Raw genomic sequence first — 26,070 nt, forward strand, 5'->3', positions numbered from 1 at the left:
AACCAACATGCCACACCATGACCTTTGATTAGCCTGACAACATGTGGGTGTAGAGATATAGGTCGAAAACATATAGTAACTGCACATATAGTGATATGGGTGTTCTTTGAATACTATTAAGGGAAGGTGAATCACAACAACCCATGGATTTGACCATGGGCATCCCATTTAATGCAATTTTATATATTGAAATAATTATGAACTGTAACAATCCCCAGATAAAAGTTCATGTAATAAAGTTAATAAAGGAAAAATAAGACCAAGGTTATTGGACACGTATTCCAAGATGAATGTTGGGAAAAGCATCCTAGTGGGCATCACTTTTTGTTTATTATGGCTGAGGGGAAATTGGCAAAGGTAATGGAAAAGTTTTGAAAATGAGAATAGGTATTATTGGAATTTAATTTATGAAAATAAAAGAAACAAGAGAAAAGGGAGGTGAAAGGTCACAATTTGTATGTGAGGAGGAAATTGAAGGAACATAGAGGAAAAGTGAACAAATTAGAGGCATCAATAATAAAAAGTCTTTCAAGTATCAGTTCACTGCATTTTGTCATCCTTTTGTCAGTTCAGTTTAAGAATTGGTTTTAAGGAGGAGAAGAGCACCACGAGGAGAAGGGAAGAAATAAAGCAGAGGAAGGAAAAGGAAAGCAAAGGAAATTAAAGGAAATCAAGGATCAAGCAAGGAAAGGTTGGATCAAGTGGCTTCCATAGGAATACTTGTAGGTAACAGGTTGCATGTATGATTTCCTCGTTGGTTTTGGCATGCATGGTGTATGCATGTGTGTATTTGGTTCATTTGTTGTTATTGGCATGGGTTTTTTCGATAATGGTTTTAACCATGCCTTTCCATTTTCGGATAGCCATGGTGTGATGGGATTCATTATTGGTTGAGTTTTGGATTTTCGAAAGGTTTTGGATGCAGGAGAGGTGGTATCTAGAAAATCCCAAGGGTTGGGGGTGGATATGGTTTTCTGCGGAAAGCCCTCAGTAGGTGGGTGGAGACAGGAAAATTCCTCAGGGGATGGTGAAGGGATTTTGAGGCATGCAAGCTTGGTTCGGTTTTGTGATCTTGGGACCAGTTTAGGTGAGATCACATTAATATGAGGGTAGAGGTGGTTTAATCTCTGGATTCCCTGGTTTTTTTTTGGATTGGTTTATCCCATGAGATCCCATATTCATGCTTGGAATATGGAACCAGGGTGATTGCCTGAAATAAAGATCTAGTTCAACCCAATCTATGGTTGGGTGGTACGTGGAAGTCCCTGACTTGGTTGGATTTTGCATATGGTTAATAAGAGCTATGTTCCTCTTGTGTTTATGAGTAAATGTACTTGTTATTATGTGGCTTTAATGGTTGTTCTATCATTTTTAATTATCTGGTTATATGTTAGTTATAAACATGGTTTTATGACAGATTTAAGTATGTCCCTTATCACCCTTTAATTGATGAATTAATGGTTAATGAATGCATGACCTAATTGATATCATGGCAACTATTTTGAGAGGGCATTAGTCCTTCTTGGTAAACCTCATATAAGTTTTAGATCTCTATGTTCAGATATGAATTCATGACCTGTAGGTTGTATGTTCATCATGTGTTTGACAAAATTCCTGTCATGGTTAGACTGGGTTAGATCAAGTCCTTGAGTAAGGTTTGTGCTAGAGACTTTTTCTTTGGGTTATTTATAGTTTCTGGAAGTTTCATTAAATTATGTGTAGAGGCCTTGATCCTAACCCCAAAAAAGTGGCTTATATTTCACAGTCGCTGGCATATAACTACATAAAAGAGACTACATTATTTGGGAAGCAAGCTTATGGGAGCGATTGGAGGGTTACAGTCACTTGGAGGCCTTGTCATGGGAGCAACTAGGGGCCTAGTTTACTGGAAAAGAAAGTTATCCCAATGGTTGGACAACTCGAATGGTTGGTCAGTTACTTGGGGTCCTATAGCACCTAAGGGAAGTCAGTAAGGTCTTGTTGTGTCGGCTACATTTCCTTAAGGTCATATAGGAGGTTGAGTCATGTCATAGTAGCCCATCATATCATGTTTACCTAGGGGCAAGCCAATGAAAGTGGGTAGATATGAGAGGAGGCATGTTACAAATTGGTATCAGAGCATGGTTCAAATACTTGGACCTATGGGATATATGCATGTGGTTATGCATGCATTTTCATGGTTATGTTTTTCATGCATGAGGTTATTGTATGTATTTGGTATTGTCATGCATGATGTTTATGTATTGATTTGATTATGATTGTGTATATATTAGCAGAATACAAGCTAATATGGACTACTTTTGCAGATGAGATAAGCCTCCCTGAACGTCATTGAGGTATGATTTTAGTTATGGTATCCATTTGGTTTATATGACATGGTATACTTTCAAGAAGAAGAGAATCAAAGATGACAAGAAATTTGGCATACTACATTTCACATGACTCTCCCTACAGATCAGTTGGGCAACAAGGAGATGAGTACTCTCCTAATATAGCAGAGGCCTCTAAGGATTTCGATGGCATCGATCAGAAGTTGCAAAGTAGAAAATGACGGGTTGGTTGAGGCACAAAAAAGACTTAAAAGGGCTTAGGAAAAGAAGGTAGATGTCAATGCAATCATCCTTTAGATCGTATCACACTTGTAGAGATAGGGATAGTTGAGGGTTAGTTAAGAGCATGAAGAGCAAACTAATGGAGCCTATGGTAGTAGGTCTCGACCAGGATACAGATTGGATAGAGGGGATATAGTTAGAAGTGGAAGATCATTGGGTACACCTGACATGGGGAATGGTATGTATGGGTATCATTCTAGGTCCTCATCCAGGAGATGTCATCATCATTAAAACCATCATCCTTATAGGAGGAGTGAGTACTTTATTGAGGAGTTCAAGAAATTCAATCCACCTACATTTGATGAAGAGATGAAGAAGTCAAAAGATGCAGGGGCATGGTTGCTTCGAATGAAGAAATTATTCAGATTGCACAGCTACTCAAAGAACTCGAAAGCTAAGATAGCCACCTTCAGTCTTAAAGGTTAGGAAAATATTTGGTGGGAAAATGTGAAGAATGTTAAGTGAATTCGAGAAGGAGTTGATTTGGGATGAGTTTGAGAGAATATTTAAGAAGAAGTACCTATCTGAGAGGTATTATGATGATAGAGCTAAGGAGTTTTATGAGTTGCAAATGGGTTATATGATGGATGATGATTACAATAGTACGTTTCAGAAGTTGATGAGGTATGTGCCTTACCTCAAGGATGAGAATGAAAATATTCAAAGATTCATTAGTCAGTTGTCAACAACATATAAAGACTATATTGAGTTTTATGAGCCACGATTGTTGGAGGAAACCATCAGGAAACTGAAGCATTGTTATGAGCACTCAAAGCATAAATATGAGCCTAAGCGTGAATTGAAGGGGAATGAGAATGTTAAAGGGAATTGGTCACCGAAGTGGAGAAGGCCTGAGGATGGAGGTGAGAAAGAATATGTTTTTCCTTACAATAAGTTCAATGCAATTGAGAAGGGACATGATTCGTAGCCTAGAGAGCAGCAGAACAAAGGTGATGGTAGGGGACCATTGCAGTGTTGGATATGTGGCAAAGATAATCGTAAGAAGGATTGTCCATTGTACCAGGGTGGTAGGCCTTAGATCTAACATTCCTTAGATTTATGCATATGTGGAAAACAAGCAGGCAAATCACCAGTCATGCATTATTGAGATGGAGGGTAAGATATGTGGTCGAGTTGTTTCTATTTTGATTGAACCTAGATCTAATTATAGTTATGTTAATCTTGACCTGGTGGATAACTGTGGTTTGAGAAAAGAAGTGCATGCAGAGTCTTTGTTGGTGCAGTTAGCTACAGGTACTAAGAAGAGAGTTCATCAATGGGTAAGATCTTGGGAATTTTAGTTGGATGGTATTCCTACCTCAAGGTTGGGCAATGGCATTATATGGCTTGAGACTCGAGTATGCCTTGGAAGGTAGCTTGAATTACATAGCATGGAAAGATACAATGGAGGCTGTATTAGAAGACAATGGCTTGAAGGAATTCATTGATCAAGAAATCCCAAAGCCAAATTCAACTAATGCACAAGAGTTGGTTGAGTGGAAGAAGTGTGTGGTGAAGGCGAGATGGATCATCCTTGAGGGAGTTCGAGACCATATTTTCTCAAGTCTCCATGGGAAGGATAATCCATTCTCAATGTGGAAGTCATTGAAGGACCTCTACCAGAATAGTAGCGACCAGAGGCAATTGGCGCTTAAGGATAAGCTTCGAAGAATCAAGATGGAGAAGGGTGATACTATTTCCACATATCTAAACAAGCTCACCACTTGTAGAGATGAGCTTGGTAGTGTGAGAATAACTACTACCGATGATGATATGGTGAGCCTCGCTCTCCTTAGTCTTCCAAAGAGTTGGAATAGCTACCAGGACTCTATGAATGGAAGGGAGAAACTTCCAAATTGGGAATGACTGTGGTCGGATCTTATGCAGGAGGAGACAAGGAGGAGCACATGAGATAGTTCTTCATCAAATAATGATGATGAATAAAATTTGGCCTTAGCAAGTAAGGCAAGGAAAGGGAAGGGGAGGGCTTCCCATTTCAAATCGAATTCTTCTCATGGAGGGAAGAAGGGTGACATGTATAAAGTAAGATGATTTAATTGTCATAAGATGGGACATTATGCAACTAATTGCCCATCGAAGAAGTCCAAGAAGGGATCCTCAGAAGGATAGGAAGGTGAGGCATTAGCCTCTCAATTCGAAATAGATTTTACCCTCATCGCATGCATGGTGTCATCGATGATGGGTTGTTTCTGGTATCTTGACAATGGAGCCCCATTCCACATGATTGGTGATTAAAATTTGTTCAGTGCCTTGGAAGAGAAGGACCTCAAGATGCGCATAGAAATGGGTGACGATGGAAGGTATAGTGTTTCAGGAGTGGGCATGGTTGATTTTCAAAGGGAGCATGGAGCTCCTCTCACCTTGAAAGATGTGATGTATGTGCCTAGACTAAATAAGAACTAGGTATCAGTCACGATGTTTGAGAATAAAGGCTACGATGTCATCTTCAATAAAGGAAAGGCATTCCTAAGACACATAGCCATGGGTCAAACCAAGAGGATAGAGATCCGGGTGAAGAATCTCTATAAACTAGAGGTAGATGACTATGTAGCATTGAGTACGAAAGCAGAATTGGTGCAAAGCCAAGACATTGGCAAGCTGTGGCATAGACAGTTGGGTCATTTGCATCATGGGGCTTTGAAGATAATGCAACAGATATCTACAAGACTTCCCAAAGGTAAACTTGAGCAAGTTAACACATGCAAAGGTTGTACCTTGGGAAAGTACACCAAGTCTTCCATTCATGATCTAGATAGTCGAGCAGAGGCTATCTTAGAGCGAGTTCATATTGATTTGTGTGGACCATTCTCGATGACATCCATAACAAAGCAAAGGTATTATGTGATTTTCATTGATGAATATTCTCATAAATGATGGATTTATTTCATGCAAAATAAGGACCAAACTTTCTTAAAGTTGTGTGAGTTCAAAGCTTTGGTCAAGAAAGAGTCAGGGAAGAAGATCAAGGCCTTAAAAAGTGACAATAGTGGAAAATATGTCTCTCAAGAGTTTAAGGACATCTATGTAGTAGAAGGAATTAAACGAGAGTTGACGACACCTCATAACCCATAGTAGAATGGGGTGTCTGAGTGGAAGAACAGAACTATTGTAGGGGCAGCACGGGCAATGCTACATGACCAAGGCCTACCACTTCACTTGTGGGTTGAGGCATGCAACACAACGGTCTATTTGCATAATAGAAGCCCACATCACATACTTGGGATGAAGACACCAGAGGAAGCTTTCTCTGATAAGATACCAAATGTGGATCACTTTAGGATATTTGGCTCATCTGTATATTTCCATGTGACAAAGGATGCATGGAAGAAGCTTGAGCTGACAGTAGAGTTGGGTATATTTGTGGGGTACACTGATACACCTCACAACTAGAGGGTGTACTTTCCTACCAGTCGAAGGATAGTGGTTCACAGAGATCTCAAGTTTGATGAGTAGAAGGCCATATGTTTTTACCTTGAGAGGGAGCTCCAACTACATTTTGTGGAGGAACTGTTGGTTCCTAAGGAGGAGGAGCGTCAGATTAATGCCGAGCAGCCGCATGCAGAGGTTCTAGGGGTGGAGACATCCACTCAAGCAGAGTCTTCCAGAGATGGACAGAAGTGCACAAGAGAAGCTGACAGATTGTTGGAGGATGCAAGAGAGAATGTGGGAGCACCATCTTCTCAGCACAGACAAAGGAGGTCACCTGAGAGGTACACTAGATACATGGCCTTTGCTGGGGAATGTGTTGAGACTGAGCCGTCTTCCTTTGAGGAAGTAATGCAGCAGCCAATTTGGGTTGATGCTATGGTGGAGGAGTATGACCCCATAATTCATAACAGTGTTTGGGACGTGGTTCTGAGACCGGAGAACAAGTCAGTTGTGAGTTCTCGTTGACTTTAGAAGGTAAAGAAAGCTGTTGATGGTAGTGTGGAGAAGCATAAGGCAAGATTTGTTTCCCATGGCTTTTCACAGGTTGAGGTGATTAACTATGATGAGACTTTTGCTCCTGTCAGAAGGTACTTATCTATCAGATCTATGTTGGCACTATCAGCACAGATGGGTTGGAAGATCCATCAAATGGATGTGAATATTGCATTCCTCAATGGCTAGATTGAGGAAGAGGTGTACATAGAGCAGCTGAAAGGTTTTTAGACCTCATATCATGAGTTGAATGTGTGCCAAATCAAGAAAGCATTATACGGGCTAAAGTAAGCACCTTGTGCTTGGTACACTAGGATAGACAACTATTTCACCGAGTTGGGCTTCACAAAGAGTGAAGTGGATGTGAACCTGTACCACATCGTGGTGAAAGGTAAGTTGTTGGTCATCGTACTTCATGTTGATGATCTCATATTGACTGGTGATGATTAGTTGATCATGTCTTGCAAGGAGGACCTTGCAAGAGAATTCGAGATGAAAGACATGGGTCTCATGCATTACTTCTTTGGCATGGAAGTGTGGCAGAAGGATGAGGAGTTGTTTGTGTCTCAGGGTAAGTATGCCAGCGAGATACTCAGGAGATTCCACATGGAGAAGTGCAAGCCCATGCAGACTCCTCTAGTAGGTAACTAGAGGAAGGAGGTTGCTACCTGAAGAGAAGTGGTAGAGGCTACTGTGTACAGGCAGCTTGTGGGTTCACTAAGGTACTTAGTGAACACACAACCAGATTTGTGCTATGCAGTGAACCAGCTGAGTCAAGTGATGGTTTAGCCTACCAAGATGTTTTGGAAGGTGGCAAAGCATGTATTGAGATACCTCAGAGGCACATCTCAGTATGGATTATGGTACAGATGGATAGAGTGAGTGAAGATACAGGGCTTCACTAATGCAGCTTGGGTAGGGAGTCCATCAAATCAGAAGAGCACATCAGGAGGGATTTTCAACCTTGGGTCAGTGGAAATTCCTTGGTATAGCAAGAAACAGAGGTTAGTTTCACTCAGCTTGATAGAGGTAGAATACATGGCTGCAAGTCAGGCAGCATGTGAGGCCATCTGGATGCAGAAAATCCTAGTTGGTTTGTTTGATCAAAGGATGGATCCAACTGTGATCTATTGTGATAATCATAGTTGTATCAAACTCTCCAATAATTTAGTATTTCATGATAGGTCCAAGCACATCGACATCTGGTATCATCATCTCAGATATTGTGTAGTGAGGAGGATCATGTTGCTGCAATATATTTTGACAAAGGAGTAATATGCTGACATTTTGAAAAAGGCATTGTCAAAGTGTAAATTCGAGTTCCATAGAGACAGGATCGGGGTGGTAGATAATCCCTTTCTTGTTGAGAGGGAGCGTTGAAATATGGCAACAAGAATATTCCAATTTAAATTGTCCCTTTATTAAATTGTGAACTAAAATCGAATTTAGTCTTAAAAGCTACTTGGAAATAATTAATTAATTTATTTTAAATTAATTAGTTGGAGAAATTCAAGTTAGAAGTCTTTCTGAAGTCATGCAAGAGTTATCCCTTAAGTTAAGGAGATAAGATTGAGTTATGTTTGAGTTTTAATTAGTTAACTCAATTTACTAAGTTAAGTCCAGCTAAATTAGTTCCAAACTGTTTGAGAAACAAATAGTGAGTTAACAGTCAGTTGATGCATTAATGCACTCAACTAGTGCTACTTCAGTTAACTGAAGATTTCGTCATCAGAAACTCATGCATGTCTATTATGAGAAATACCCAGTTGAGATTAATGTTCAAGGACAGTGTACTATCAGTTGCATGTGTTTTCTCATGGAGAAAACTCATGCATGCAGTGAAGGATTTATACTTGAGGATTGTGCAGTTTTGAAGGAGGGTTTCCCACTTGGTAAGAGGCTAATCATCCACAAGGAACAGTGCAAGGAAATAGGAGGTTGGAGGGCAAAGAGGAAGGCTGGAGATAAGCCAAGATTGCTTGTGAGCATCTGTGAGGATTGTACTGAGAGCTAGCTAGCTGTGAGGGCTAATGCTTTGTATAATTCCTATGTATTTCCACCTTGTATGATAATACAATAGTGTGGGGTTTTTAGCTGAGGATTTCCCCAAAGTATTTTCATGTGTATTGTGCCATTGATTCTTCTTCTTCTTTTTATATTTTTCAGCTCGATCTTTAAGCTTCCACAAATTGATAGTAGAAGTAGGTTATAGTATTCTGCTTTGATTTATATTGCATTATCGAGTTAACCTATCACAGATTTTCTACACACTGCGTGAGATTACAGTTTTAGTGGATCCATGGGGCATGTCATTGGGTGGAGGAAGACCCATGGAGATATTGCTACATCTTCTCTAGTCCTAATGAACTGGTCAGCATCACCGTGGAATGGTTAGCAAAGAAACATCCAGGAGAGCACCAGTAGCAGTAGCAGCAGAGGTAAACATATCGGCACACAACAAAGGCAAGAGGAAGGTTGTCAACATCGCAAAGGAAGAAAAAATATGCAAGTTCAGAGTATACACACTTGTGTATAAATCAGATTTGGAAATAGAGGCGAAGAGGCAACAATGTGATAGGAGGAATGCACAAAGGCAGAGAGAAAAATAGAGAATGGAGGAAACAACGAAGGATTTGCATGAGTTGAAGGAGAAAATCTGAAAGGAACATGAGTTTCACAGACATAAGAAGGAAGTGCATCAAGAAAAAGTACAATAGGGGGCGAAACATATACAGATAGATGAAATTGTGCCTATACAGCTGGTAGACTCATCCAAATAGTTGGCACCAAGTAGACAGGGTGAGCAGTCACAGGAGCGGGACTTTGCTCAAGAGATTGAACAAGGACTTGAGCAGATGGATATGGATATGGAACAACAAGAGTTAGAGAAATACATCGAACTCATGCCTTACCACCAAGAGGTCGAGCTATGAGCTTCACCAGATCCATAAGCGGAGCAAGTCCCAAGTGACCAAGGAGACACTTAGAGGCTTGGAGATAATCCGGAAGAAGAGATGCACAACATATCATTCGACAAGTCACAACATAGACTTGTGCAATCTCTTAGGATGTCTACTCCAGATGACAACACATCCTCTGTGCATTTTGAGGAATGAGTGATCGTGTCTGACATGGGCAAGCATCCAACAACATTGGTCGATGCTACTAGAGCATATGTTCAAGCCACTAGCTCGAGTGTTCCCTTGATATCTAAGAACGAGCAAATGGCTAAGGAGATATAGATGGCCAAGTAGGGAGGAGAATTGGTTATAGCATCCACTCGAGTAGAGTTGAAGTAGGCAATACTAGATGAAGTATTTTCCCTTGAGGCAGTTATGCAGTGTTGTATTCCAAGTTTGGTACCATGCATAAGGCAGTTGTCCATCTCAATGGTTGGCAGTAGTGACGTTCTAGGAGAGCACATATCTTTTCAAACGTGCATACTATTATTGACTAGATGAAAACATGGACAATGAGATACAAGGGAGACCCATTACACTTGCCCAAGATGATGAAGCCTAGAGCTATCGAGCTAAAGGCATGCATCTGGAGTCAAACCCAGAACTATGAAGAGCTCTTGGAGCTCATCACTAGTTTGCAGGCTTTCCATACACGAGTATTGAGTATGGATTTTTGTGTGCATGCACATGCGATCCCATCTATTGGGACACTCACCGAGGCAAAGACAAAGGCACAAGTTGGTCTGGATCTTGACTCACACTTTGATGAGTTGATGCGCATAGCCACCAGCTCAGGCTTGGTGATCAATGCAGACACCATGCATCAGTATGTTGCTATTCTGGCCGCACTCAAGACAATGATGCACATGTTATCAAATGAGTTGGAAAAAGGAGCTATAGCAGTGTACCCGGATGCCACAGAGGCAAGAGTTCATTTCCAGAAATTTTTCACCATAGAGTACATAGACACCATCGCGGACTACTGAGCTTGGCATCAGTTTGCTACTATCGATCACCTTGAGGATGTTGAAGAGCTGGTCTTCCCATAGTTGTCCAAGTCATATTGATGTCTTGCATGCTTGCTCAAGCCTATTTTGTCTCACATGGGTACATGTGCAAATTGTATGTAACTTATTGTCAAGTGGAATTTCAAGTGTCGATAGTGGGATGTAACAGTCATAGAGTAGACAAAGAGTCATGAGGATAGATCAACAGTCATAAAGGGGAATGTCAAGGGCCACCTTACCCTTTACTATATATAGTCCCTCATAACTCATTGTGGAGGCTTTTGGTCAGCCAAGCTTCTGATAGGAGTATCTTAGAGAAAGCTTGGAGAGTATTGTCACGAGCCTTGGCTTATCCACTGTGCAGAGCTAGTATATCTCCTTTCTTAATATAAAAGAGCCAACACGTTTCATGCATATGTCATATTGTATTTCAGCTATCTTGTTTACTCTAAATGAGATATGTATATGTTTGCTTACGCATGCATGTGTAGCTATTTTCTTTATATGTATGTATGAATCTCATTGAAATTTGTTGTTGGTTTAACCATCACTTTGGATTGCTAGCTTACTTGCCTTCCAATTTTTTATTCATCTTTGCTCATGTGTTCCCTTCTTAACTTTGTGCTTTCATAGGTTTCCAAGGGAAACACTCACCTCATCCTCTGTGTGTTAGAATTGCTCATGCACCTTCCTTGACTTGCTGCATATGTTACACCCTTTCTACGAACAAGGGCATCTTACTTGCCTCTGTGCACAACTGCCGTCAAGGCAATACCGTACAACCCACTGGTAGGACTCCTACACCAAACGGTCTGAGGTCTAGTTGGGACTTCTTACTGGGGAGATCCCCTGACATGTTGGCAGATCCAGCACCATCAACATTTATGGCACTAGAAGGAGGGTGAGATGACAAGTTGTGTCCTCTCATCCTATTTTGAACCTCTGCACATCTATCATGGATTCTGTTACACTCACCCCTCCACGATGTTTTTCGCATGCCGAACCTCTCAACATCATGAGGGAGGTTTTTGATCTCTTTTCCTAATTCACGTATGATGGTGTAGGCGAAGTGGCTTGGCCTGTATTCTTACAAGATGTCTTTGTCATCATTGACAAGGCAGATGAATGTTCTTATGAAGAGGCCAACCTTCTGCTTGCATACACACTTCATGAATCCCCACAACGGTGGTGCTATAGTCTACGTGCTAACACCATGCACTCACTTGAGCAATTCTTTGATCTCATTGAATCTACTTTCCATCATTTTGATCCAGAACCTCTTGACCAAAAACTATTACAACAACAGAAAGCCTTGCATGAATTGCCTATGGATTTTTGGCAGCACTTCCATGATTTGTAGTTTGAAGCTCCAAAAAGTCAGATGAAATTTGCATATCTTTGGGATAGATTTGAATACTCTCTTAACAAAATATTCAATCCTAGGAAGAAGTTTGAAGCCAAGCCCCACTTAGCATACTTCAATGATGGAGCTGCGCAATCACAGATGGACACGGTCATTGTCACAAGTGACTGTCTATCGTCCCCTCATTAAAAAGCTCCAGCATCACAGAGTGATGTGGGAGAATAGGCACATACATCTGTTCAATTGTCACATCCTCCCAACATCACTTCTCTCAATTTTTATGTAGATTTGGTTGTGAATCCATTAGGTTGTCACATGACTATTTTACCTCTACTGTCATCTTCATGTTCTGTTGATCCTCTGGATTGGACTGTCTTGTATTCTTCCATTCTGGACTCTACACTTGTTGTGAATGAGGATCAATCCATAAAAGGAGTTAGTGTTGCACAACCAACATGTGTTGTCATTCATGAAGAGTATGACTAGGAGCTTGAGTATCAATCCTCCGCAAAGGATGACTTCCTTCTATCCGAGCCTTCTCCGTTCTTTCCTGACATCTTTGGTGATTCTATCATCCATGATTTCACATGTGTATCTCCATCTACAAATGCACCCATTGTTGATCATTTGGAGAACACATCAGATGTCAATCCATCATCCAACAATGGAGAGGATCAATTATTCATTGAAAATCCACTTGACTTTTCATCTTCCTTTTCTAGAAACATAGGGGGTGAATTTGTCTGCTTCTCATCTACCCCTTTGTTTGATTTATTAGATCATGAGGATGTCGTTGATAACATTTATTTTCGTGATCATAGCTGCTGTGATCTATTTACTCCCGTATTCAATCACGATGATGATTCTATCGCAATTGATTTTTCGAAGCCACCTGTTTATGATGATCTATCTATCGATGAATTAGAAACCCCCCAGACGGTCGAGGCACTTCAGCTAGAGTTGTGGTTATGTTAGGCCCTCACTTTCTTGAGGTTGGTTTCACTTCTGATCAGGAAATTGTTGAAACAACCAAGGCTCCTCATCACTGATATGTATGCGTTGAAGGTCAATTTCACACATATATCATGCTTCCTCCACTCGAACTACAAGATAGCATCGCTCATGCATTGGACGAATATTACATTGCAAGCACACATGCATGATTCAAGTTGTATTTGTTTCTTTCATTTGCTTGAATGTCAAAGTCAAGAGTATGCGTATGCTTAACAACTGCATGCAGTGTCACACAACACCATGATAAGTCCACAGATTGTATGTCATGCACTTGCACTCACTTATGTTTTGTGGACACATTTAGACTTGGAGTGTGTTTATCTTCATTGTTATATTTTTCATGTTTTCTAGTTCGCACACATGTGTTGTTCGTGAACCATGCCTTCACCAACATGGGTCAACTAACGCACTAGTGGTTGCACTGGAAGTATCACTTCACATGATTAGGCCCATGCACCATTAGCTTAGGAGTAGGAGTAGTGTTTTCTTTCAGTTTGTTTGCTTGCATGCTTGTTTTCTCACTTGTTTTACATCCTTATTTGTTTGCTTGCTTGTTTTCTTCCTCGCTTTTCTTTCACATTTACTTTTACTTTTTCTTTGTTTTATGTTTGTTTGCCTATTTTGCGCTTGTAGGTTAGCTTCACATGAGACTGTGTGTGACTCTTGAAAGAAGCTAGGTAAAGTACAAGAGGACTTGTGCAGTTATCAATACTTGGTTATCTATCATCCTACATATGTATGAAGAACTTGTTATCTTTAGTCCATGATACGTTGATGGAAAATACGTACTCTTCAAAGTGAACCTTGGTGAAAACACAATACTTGCACACTAACTAAGTGTCACCTACTCTAGTCAGTTGTTTTTGGGTTAATCCTTGTCAGCTCAGTCAAGTAGAGTAAGGTGAGGGGGAAAACCTTAACAAGCATGTCAGAGGTATATATAAACTACTTCTCTAAAGGAACAACCTCTTCTGCTCTCAATAAGTCGAGATCCCTCTTTCACCTATAAAATGAATAAGTGCTATGCACAATTATGAAAAATAAAAAAATGAAAAGTGAAAAATTTTGAAAAAGAAAATTAAAAATGAATAAGGAGAAAGAAGAGAAAAGCTTCTTGCACAAAGAGGTGATGTAAGTAACTCCATCGGGGTACTAACCAGGCTCGCTAGCAGCAGAGCCATGCTCGTGTTCCTGCGTGACTCCATCGGGGTACTGTCAAGGCCTGCTCGCAACGGAGAAACACCAGAGATGAAACTAAAACTCTAAAGACTATATTGCTTGTGGACCAATATACCCCTGATCCCTAATCAAAACAACTGTGCTGACTTGGCTTGGAATTTTTTCGATCAACCAAGAGCTTGGCAGATGATACATCTTACAATCAAGCAAGTGTGGAAACCAAGACAAACAGAGAACTGAACAATACTTCCGAAGGTGTTAGACTTTCTTTTCATAAACAAGGTCCATTTCGAGAGCTGGTGTTCTACCAGTGTGTCGCCAAGTGTAGTAGCAGCTACAACCACCCTCCAAAAAATTTTTATTAGCTTTGTTTTGGAGCCTCCCTACCAATCAGCCTCAGCAACATATCTTGCACTATCAAGTACATGAGCTTCAGTGGTTTTCTAGCAGCTTTCTAACCTGTGCATGATAGTTTGCTTCACTCCCCTCATAGGCTACTTCTTCGGACTTGGTCCAGTTGCTGGCTGTGTAGCTCCCTCAATAAATTGTGCAATTCTAGAGGGGAACTAGTCTTCCCTCCAGAAATTGCAAAAATCTAACTGGAAACTTACTGGGCTTAGAAACTACGCAATCCTGTCAGTCAACCTTCCCAGTGAAAACTGCACAATCTGTCCCAGCAAGACTTCCCAGCCCAAAAATTGCACAATTTTTGGCAGCAATCAGCTACTCCTCCCAGAAATTACGCGATACCTCTAGGCAACCACCCCAGCTTCCTCCCAGAAACTGCGCAAAATTTTCCCTCATTCAAGCAGGCTATCGCATGTGCCCTCAGGTTGTCCAATTCCACCCGGGACCGAGAAAACTTGACTTGCATGCATGGGCTGCTTTTTCCCAAAATAGTAAAAGAAACATGAAAAAAGCATCCCAAGATTTTAGGGATCTATTTTTAGCAACTGGAGGTTACATGCAAAGATCATTTTAGAAACTTTCCTCCAAGTGTTGTTTTTTTCCTAGAATTGTGGCATGCATGTCATGGGCATCAAACTTATTTATTTGATGCTTCAGAGCTCATTCTTCACATCAATTTTGGATATCTAACATCCCACAACACATCCAGGAGTCTTCGACACATCCAGCTCAGCTATTTCAAGGTAAGCTCGCTTTACTTGTCTTTTATAGCATTTCTGATGCTTTTTGTGTTTTTGCTTGTCTGAGTGTTGTCTTCTTGATTTCTATGAACTCTTGTTGTCATTTAGATTCATATGTACTAGCGCAATTTCAGTTTTCATTAACATCTCACTGTTGTCACATGCATGACACTGTTTTGCACGAACGATCGTCGATTCAGCGACTCGTCTCACACACATGCATGTTGTTCCATTTTCTGAATCATGTATTCATTGTTTCCATGCATGATCATTCACCTCTCCTTACACTTAGCATCACTATGAATTCACACCTACATTTTCTTTCAGTTTCCCATCGATAGGTCTGGGCAACCTTGGCCTAGACTCTGCCTCACCAAGATAACATTCCGCAATTCTGAGAGGGAAGGCTCTACCGTCCTCCTAGAAAATGCACAATTTTTCCCAGTGACTGCCCTCCAATTTTGCCTTGCACAACTCAGAGAGGCAATGACTGTTGGCCCAAAAAATTGTGTAATGCAGTCCCTGGGCCTGCAGCTCTTTCTAGCTAAAATTGCGCATTGTGTAATCCCAACACCCAGTAGGCTAGTCTAGATTGTGTAATTCCAACTACCAACTAGCATCTAGACAGTCCAAACTACCTTTTGCACAATTTTGACAGCCACTCTCCCGACCTCCCAGTGAAAATTGCGCAATCCTTACTAGTCAATCCCCAGGTATGTAGCATGTCATCCCTCAAGGTTCTTTGTTTTTAGCTGACATATTTCTTGCTATGCATGTCACCATGTCTCCAGATATAGTAGGTTTGTGTCTGTCTCTCATTAGTTCAGGATCAATGGCCTCCAAGAGAGTAGGATCAAAGGAAACCGACAGAAATGAAATTGGAGCAACAGTTGAGCGAGTGTCTACAAGTTTGTTGGTCTATGAAGACACCAAGCTGATTGTAGACAAAGACAACAAGTTGAAATGGCAAGAGGTTAATGATGCATTCTCAAGCACATTTGAGAAATATCTCAAAAACCACCAAGTCTATGTCAACACTCATAAGTCTGGCTTGTACCGGATTGCATGCAGGTATCCAGCGTTCCCATCCACAGACATGATACATTGGATCGTCTCACACACTGATTCCAAGACTATGACATTGAGCAGTGTTAGTGGGACGAATATTGCTACCTTCAGGGCGTAGAATTATTAGCAAATGTATTATTTCACGAAGCTAGTTATCACCATGGAGACACCTTTCAGCCTACCCAGTAGCAATGCCAACTCCAGGGATATTTTGAAGAAGTGGGTAAAGGAGCCAACCAAATTCAGGATGACACCCAACCAGATCTACAAGATGATGAATTTGTGGAAAGTGTATCAAAACTTGGTCATCTTTGCATGTCGCTTGTATGGCCAAGAGAGCACGGATACCTTCCCGTAGAGTTGGGTGATCGCTTTGGATCAGCTGGCTAATGAAGGCAAAGCATACAGCTGGTCTAATATATTGGTTCATAGGTTGAAGGAACAGGTCACAAGTGCTTGGTAGTCGCCCAAAGGTCAGCAACAAAAAATCTATAGTCTGCCTACATCTTGGATGCAATCTATGCCTATCAGGAGTTCCCAAGCATGAAGTGGGCATGGACATCAGCAGAAACCTCTATCAACACTTATTGCAAATTATTTTCTGAATGCAACTTCAGAGGAGTTATCACACAACTATCAGATAATTTTTTCATCGCTATGTACAAGACGATATTTGAGAAGGATCAACCTTGTATGTTGAAGGCAGTAATGGAGGAAATGATTGTATAGTGGATTGGTATGCCTCACCATCCGACACCTTCATATGGATGTATAACAAGGAGAAGCCTCCACATGTTCTGCCAAAGTTTTCCATTGGCAGGACTGTCAACGAGGCTACACCAGAAGGAGAAGACACCTTGGCCCACTCTTTCATTGTTGATTGAGTTGTACGAGATACAAAAAATCAAGCATGCGGATGTCGAAATAGAGGAGATCAAGAAATATCCTTTCGACATCCAAAGTTTCAATCCTTATGACCCATATTGTATTGTGAAAGAATAGTGTGAGAGAGTACAGTTTTAGTGAATCCACTGGGCATCGCATTAGGCGGAGGAAGACCCATGGAGATATTTTTACAACTTCTCCATGCCCAATGAACCATTCGACATCGTTGTGGAATGGTTAGTGAACCAGCATGAAGCAATATCTAGGAGAGCACCACCAATAGCAACAACAAAGGTAAACATACCGACACACAGCAAAGGCGAGAGGGAGATTTTCAACAGTGCAGAGGCAGAACAAAGCTGCAAGTTCAGAGCAAACCCACTTGTGCAGAAAGAAGCTTTGGCAATAGAGGCAAAGTGGAAACAATAGAATAGGAGGAGTGTGCAAAGGCATAGAGAGAAACAGAGGATGGAGGAAACAGTGAAGGAGTTTCATGAGTTGAAGGAGCAACTCCGGAAGGAACAGGAGCTATGAAGATAGGGGAAGGAAGTGAAGTAAGAACATGTACAACATGGGACACAACATGTATAGATAGTTGAAACTGTGCCCATACAAGTAGTAGACTCATCTGAACAGTTGGCACCAAGCAGACAGGGTGAGCATTCACAGGAGCAGGACTTTAATCAAGAGATTGAATGAGAACTTGAGAATATGGATACGGATATGGAACAAAAAGAGTTAGAGAAAGACATCGACCTCATACCTTACCACCAAGAGGTTGACCTACTAGCTTCACCAGATCCGGAAGTGGAGCAAGTCCCAAGCGACCAAGGAGACACTAAAATCCTTAGAGACAATCAAAAGAAGAGATGCACAACATATCATTCGACGAGGCACAACATAGATTTGTAGAATTGCATAGAGTGTCTACTCTAGATGACAACAAGTGCAAGAATCCAGTAGCACTGGCCGATGCTACCAGAGCATATGCAGAAGCCACTAGCTTGAGCGTTTGCTTCTTGATAGCTAAGAACAAGTGAATGGATAAGGAGTTACATATGGACAAGTAAGGAGGAGAAATGGTTACAACATCTACTTGAACAAAATTGAACAAGGAAATACTAGATGAAGTATTGTCCCTTGAGGCAGTCATGCGGGCATTGTATTGCAAGTTTGGTACCGTGCATAAGGCAGTTGTCCATCTCAACAGTTGGCAGCAGCGTTGTGCTATGAGAGCATGTATCTTATCAAACATGCATACTGTTGTTGACTACATGCAAATGGACAATAAGATACAAGGGAGCCCCGTTACACTTTCCCAAGATGATGAAGCCTAGAGCGTTCAAGCTGAAGGCATGCATCCGGAGTTAGATCTAGAACTATGAAGATCTCCCATAGTTCATCACTAGTTTGCAAGCTTCCCATGCACGGGTATTCAGGAGTATGGATTTTGTTGTGCGTGCACATGCGATCAATCTATTGGGACAATCACTGAGGCAAAGACAAAGGCACAAGTCTGACTGGAGCTTGACTTGTACTTTGACAAGTTGATGTGCATAGCCACCAGCACAGACTTGGTGATCAATGCATACACCATGCATCGGTATGTCACTGGTCCAGTCGCACTCAAGACAATGATGTGCATGTTATCAGATGAGTTACATATAGGAGCTAGAGAAGTGTACCCAGATGCTACAGAGGCAAGAGTTTGTTTCCAAAAAGATGTCACCATAGAGTACACGACACCATTGTGGACTACCAAGCTTGGCATGATTTCTCTATTTTCAACCATTGTGAGGATGTCGAAGAGTTAGTCTTCCCACAGTTTTCCAAGTCATAGTGATGTCTTGCATGGCTTGATCAATCCTATTTTTTCTCACATGGGTACATGTGCAGATTGTATGTAATGTCTTGTCAAGCAGAAGTTCAAGTGTCGATAGTTGGATGTAATAGTCATAGAGTAGATGAAGAGTCATAAGGATAGATGAACAGTCACGAAGGGGAATGTCAAGGGCCACCCCACCCTTTGCTACATATAGTCCCTCATAACTCATTATGGAGGCTTTTGGTCAGCCAAGCTTCCGATAGGAGTATCTTAGAGAAAGCTTGGAGAGTATTGTAACAAGCCTTGGCTTCTCCACTATTTAGAGCTAGTATATCTCTTTGGAGGAGCATGTGGCAATGACTGTAACGCTATGATTTTGGAACTAGTGCTTGGTCATGGTTGTATTGTATGACTGGAACTTTCTCTTCTTAATATAATAGAGCCAACACGTTTCATGCATATGTCATATTATATTTTAGCTATCTTGTTTACTCTAAATGATATATGTATCTTTTTTCTTACACATGCATGTGTAGCTATTTTATGTATATGTATGTATGAATCTCACTAAAATGTGTTGTTGGTTTAACCATCACTTTGGATATCTAGCTTACTTTCCTTTCAGTTTGTGATTCATCTTTGCTCAAGTGTTCCCTTCTTAACTCCTTGCTTTCACAAGTTTCGAAGGGGCAGACTCACCTCACCCTCCATGTGTTAGAACCACTCATGCACCTTCCTTGAATTGTCACATATGTCACACCCTTGCTACCAATAGGGACATCTTACATTCCTTTGTGCACAACCACGGTCAAGGTGATGCCGTACAACCCACTGCTGGGACTCCTACACCAAATGGTATGAGGTCTAGTTGGGACTTTTGATCATGGAGATCCCTTGACATGTTGGTGGGTCCAGCACCATCAACACACCCATAGGTTAGTTTCGCATGAAACCGTGTACAACTCTTGAAACAAGCAAGGTAAAGTACAAGTGGAATTGTACAACTACCTACACTTGGTTATCTATTGTCTTATCTCTTTATCTAGAAATTGTTGTCTTCAAGCAATGATACACCAATGGAAAATACGTTATGTTGGAACTAAATCTTGGTGAAAACACAATGCTTGCACTCTAACTAGTACCACCTACTCTACTTGGTTGTTTTTGGGTTAATCCTTGTCAGCTCAGTCAATTATGTCATAGGTATACATAAAATAATTCTATAAAGGAACAACCTTTTCTACCATCAATAAGTCGATATCCCTCTTCAACCTTTGAAATAAATAAGTGCCAATGCATAGTTCTTGAAAAAATGAAAATGTGAAAATTTTGAAAAATATAAGATAAGGCGAAAGAAGAGAAAGGCTTCTTGCACAGAGAGGTGATGCAAGTAACTCTTCTAGGGTACTCACCGAGCTTGATAGCAGTCGAGAGATGCTTGTGTTCCTACGTGACTCCACCAGGGTACTATCCAAGCTTGTTGGCATCGGATCAACACCAGAGATGAAACTTAAACTCTAACAATCATATTACTTGAGCAACAATATACCCCTCATTCCCAATCGAAACAACTAAGTTGACTTGGCTTGGAATGTGTGTTGACCAATCAAGAGCATGATAGCTACTACATCTTTCAATTAAGCTATTGTGGAAACCACGATGATCTAATAATCGAACAATACTTCCAGAGGAGATAGACTTGGTTTTCATCAAAACAAGGTCTATTCAGAGAGTTGGAGTTCTACCAGTGTGTCGCCAAGAGTTGTAGAAACTACAACACTCCTCCAAAATTTCACCTTAGCTTCATTTTTTATCCTCCCAACCAACCATCCTTAGCAACATGTCTTGCACTGATAGGTACTTATGATTCAATTGAGTTTTTGTGGCTTATCAACTTTTGTTTGCTAGCTTGTTTTCCTTCCACCCACAAGTTGACATCCCATGACTTGGCCATTATCTGGCTGTTGCTCTCACTTGAAGAATTGCACAGAACTGGTGGGAAACCAGCCTTGCTCTTTAGGATTACGTAGAGCATCAAGGAAGCCTACTACTCTCCAAAAATGCGTAGAGCAAGCAAGCAACCTTCCCTCTGAAAATTGTGCAGAGCAGCGCATCACTGGGATTTCTCTCAAAATTTACGTAGATCTGGCTGACAATGTTGGCTTCAGTCCAGAAATTTCATAGAGTTTGATGGGCAGCTAGAGCCACTCAACCCAAAAACTACACAGAAGTCATCCATAGGCTTGCATCCTATTGCGTGTGCTCTCAAGTTGACCGGTTCCCTCCAAGACTGACCAATCTTACTTTACATGCATGGGCTGCTTTTTCCAAAAAAATAAAAATAAAAAAAAAGAAAAAATCATCCCTAGATTTTAGGGATCTATTTTTAGTAGCTGGGGGTTACATGCAAAATATTTTTTAAAAACCTCTCGCCAAGTGTCGCTTTTTCCTAGAATTGTGGCATGCACGTCATAAGCCTAGATCTTGTCAAAACTATTTATTCGATGCGTCAAATATCATTCTTCACTTTAATCTTGGAGCTCTGGCATCTCCAATGCATCTAGGAACATTCAACACACTCAGCTCACCCTTTTCCAGGTAAGTCCAATTTTCATATCTTTTGTTTCTTTTCTATCACTTTTTGTCTTTCATCTTGTGTGAGTGTTGTTTTCTTGGTTTTGTTGAACACTTGTTGTTGTTTTAATGCATGTTAAATTGTAGAAGCATTGTTTCAATTTTTCCATTGCATCTCCTTGTTGTCGCATGCATGACATTGTTTCCCTATTAACGGTCGTCGTTGCGGCGACTCACTTCACACACTTTCTTGTTTTCTCGTTTACTGAATCCTGCATTCATGTTCATTCTCTCATTTATTCACCTATTTTTCCACATGTAGTAAATCCTTACTATTTCCAGTCACAAGTCGGTAGGTCTGAGCTGCCTTGGCCTAGATCTTGCCTTGCCCAACTTGCGCTGTGCATTCCTGGATGGAAGGCTCTTCCCTGCTCCCAGAATATGTAAAGAGCTTACCTCACACTGGCATCCTGAGATTTCTCTATGTAATTATGAGAGGCAATGCCTCAGTTGGCCCCCGAAATTGTGCAATGCAGTTTTACCATGTTGCGGTCATGCTGACTAAAACTGCGTATTGTGCAGTTTTAGTTCTCAGCATGCCAAGCTAAACTATGCTCAGTGAAGTTTCAATAATCAATCCATTCACTAAAAGTCCAGACTATGTAATGCGCAGTTCTGATAGTCAGTCTCTCAGCCTCTTGGTGAAAATTGTACAAATCTTCCAGTTAGTCACCCAGGTGTGTTGCATGTCAGTCCTCAAATTGCTTTTGGTTTTTAGATAATAGTTATGATTGTTGCTCTGTCTCTAGGTATCATAGGTGTTCATCAGTTTCTCATAAATATAGGTACAATGACTTCCAAGAGAGCAGGGTCAAAGGATACCATTAATAGTGCAACTGGGGATGTGGTTGAGAAAATGTCTATGAGCTTGCCCATCTACAAAGACACTAAGTTGTTCATAGACAAGGATATCAAGATGAAATGGCAGGAAATAAATGACATATTTTCAAGCACCTTTGAGGAGAATCTGGTGGACTGCTGAGTCTATGTCAACATGCACAAGTCTGGCTTGTACTAGATTGCATGTAGGTATCCCACATTTCCATGCGCGAAGATGATCCACTAGATTGTCTCACATATTGATCAAGAGACCATGGTGTGGAGCAATGTTAGTGGAACAAATCTTGCTACCTTTAGGGCAAAGGACTTCTAGTTGATGTATCACTTGCCGCAATTGGTGGTCACAATGGATGCACCCTTCACTAGGCCCAACAGTAGTGCCAACTCAAGAGACATCTTGAAGAGTTGGGTGAAAGAGCCATCTAACTTTAGGATGACACCCAACCAAGTTTACAAGATGAGGATACTACAGAAGGCTTATCAGCTCTTGGTCATCTTCGCATGTCACTTATATAGCGAGAAGAGTATAGAAACCTTCCCACAAACTTGGGTGATTGTGTTGGATCAGTTGGTGAACGAAGGAAGACCTTTCCATTGGTCCAACATGTTGGCTCTCCAACTGAAGGGACAAGTAACAGAAGTATGAAATCTACCCAAGGGTCAGCAAGAAAAGCACTTCATGTCTGCTTACATACTTGATGCATTTTGTACCCATCAACAATTCCCTAGCTTGGGTTGGGCATGGACACCTTCAGAAACCTCTGCGCACACCTATTGCAAGTTGTTCTCTGAGTTCAACTTTTGTGGAGTTATAATACAACTATCATACCACTTTGTCACCCTGGTGTATAAGATGATCTTCCACCAGGATCCAATTTGCATGTCATAGGCAGCGATGGAGGCATTGGTTAACATAGAAGATTGGTATGCCTTACCCCTTGGCACCTTCATCTAGATGTACAGCGCGGAGAAGGCTCCACATGTTTTGCCGAAATTTTCCAATGATAATCTAGTCATGCAAGAGGTTGCATACCCCATCTTGACAAGGTTGTTAAGAAGACTACACAAGAAGAAGAAGGCACCTTGGACCACTCTTCCTTTGCAAATTAGGTTGTATGAGATCTAGAATATCAAGCATGCTGAGCTGAGATGGAGGAATTCAAGAGATTCACCTTTGACACTAGAAGTTTTAATCCATATGACCCGCATCACTTAGTATAATACCATTGTACAAGAGTGTATCATTCTTGGATCCATAGGGTGTGTCATTAGCCCGAGGAAGACCCATGGAGATACTACTATAACTTCTCAAGGCTCAATGAACTGGTCGAAATGACTGTAGAATGGTTAGAAATGCAGAAGGCAACAACATCTCAGATAGAAACAACATTAGTAGTAGTAGAGGGCAATAGACCTGCTCTTGAAAAAGGCAAGAGTAAGGCTGTTGAAAATGCAGAGGCGAAGCAAAACTGCAAGTTCAAAGTAGATCCAATTGTGTTAAGAGAAGCTTTGGTGATTGAGGAAAAGAGGCAAAAACATGATTGAAGCATTGCACAAAGGTAGAGGTAGAAGCAGAAGCTGGAGGAGGCAGAAAAGGAGTTGCATGAGTTGAAGCAATAAATAAGGGAATAACAAGAGCTGCGTAGAAGATAGAAGGAAGCGCAACAGGAATAGGAACAATAGGAGGTGCAATAGGTACACATTGATAAAACTATGCCCATACATGTTATGGATTCATCCAAATAGCTAGTAGATAGCAAACAGGGTGGGCAGTTGCAGGAGTAGGACTTTTCTCAAGAGATTGAACAAATGTTGGAACAAATGGAAATGGATGTGGTTCAACCAGATTTATATTAGGATATTGAGCTCAGGCCTAAGAACCAAGAGGTCACCCCACCGAATTCACCAGATCTAGAAGTAGAGCAAGTCTCAAGCGATCAAGGAGACACCGAAATCCTTTGACGAGTCACAACACAGAGTTGTGCAGTCATGCAAAGTGGCCAATCTGGATGTCCATGTATCTCTTGTGCAGTTTGAAGAATGAGTGATGGTGTGTGATGCTACAAGAGCATATGTTGAAGCTGCTAGCTTATGTGTTAGATTCTTGATAGCTGAGAACAAGCACATGGCTAAGGAGCTACAAGCAGCCAAGAAGGGAGAAGCGAAAGCTATATCATCCACTAGAGAAGAGTTAAATAAAGTGATACTGGATGAAGTATTATCTCTCGAGACAGTCATGCAGAAGTTGGATTTTAGGTTCGTCATCGTGCATAAGTCAGTTGTCCATCTTAACAGTTGGAAGCAGCATTGTGCTAGGAGAGCACACATTTTGTCAGACATATACACTATTTTCGATCACATGCAGATGTGGACGATGAGGTACAAGGGAGCTCAGTTGCACTTGCCAAATATGATGAAGCCAAAGGCAGTGGTGTTGAAGGCACGCATCTGGAGTCAAATCCGAAACTATGAGGAACTCCCGCAACTCATCACCAGCTTAAAGGCTTCACATGCACACGTGTTCAGGAGCATGGATGTGACTGAGAACATGCATGCAATCCCATCGATTGGCACACTCACCGAGGTGAAAGAAAAGAACCAAGTCCGAATGGAACTCAACATGTACCTTGATTAGTTGATGCACATAGCCACCAATTCATACTTGTAGAAGAGCACAGACACTATACAAAAGTATGTCATTCGTCTGGCCGCACTCAAGACCATGATGCACATGTTATATGACGAGCTGGACAGAGGTGCCAAAACATTGTTACTGGACGCAACAGAGGCAAGAGTTCACTTTCAGAAGGATGTCACCACATAGTATGCAGACACCATAACAGACTACCAAGCTTGGAATTAGTTTTCCTCAGTCGATCATCGAGAGGATGTCGAAGAGCTAGTATTCCCACAACTATCTGAGTCTTAGTGATGTCTTGTATGGCTTCCTCAATCCCATTTTTGTCTCACATGGGTACATGTGCAAATTTTATTGTAAACATGTTGTAAAGTGAAAGACCAATTGTCAATAGTAGAATGTAACAGTCATGTGTAAGTTTAAGAGTCGTGAGTGTAGTTGAAGAGTCACAAAGGAGAATGCAAGGGTCACCCCACCCTTTTCTATTTATAGAACCTTGTAACTCATTGTATAGGCTTTTGGGAGCCAAGATTCCTATAAGTATAACTTAGAGAAAGCTTAGAGTGTATTGTAACAAGCCTTGGGTTCTCTACATTGCAGAGCTAGTACATCTCTTTGGAGGAGTAGGCAGCAGTGACAGTAATGTTCCACTATCGGGGCTAGTGGTTATCATGGTTTTATGTATTATTGAATATTTCACTCTTTCAGTATAACAGAGCCAACACGTTTCATGCATATGTTGTTATTGCAGTTCGGATATCCTATTTACACTAATGATGTATGTAGTTCTAATTTACGCATGTATGTATGGACTATTCCATGTGTGTTTGTATGAATCTTATAGAAGTGCGTTGTTGGTATAATCCATCACTTTGGATCCTTGGCAATCCTACTTTCCATATCTTGATGTCTTTCGGCTCATGTGTTCCCTTTCAAGCTGCATCCTATCATAGGC

Source organism: Pinus tabuliformis, chromosome 9 (assembly GCF_031772625.1).
Source record: "Pinus tabuliformis cultivar Carrire ecotype Pingquan chromosome 9, CPIR1, whole genome shotgun sequence".
In the NCBI taxonomy this organism is placed as follows: Eukaryota; Viridiplantae; Streptophyta; class Pinopsida; order Pinales; family Pinaceae; genus Pinus; species Pinus tabuliformis.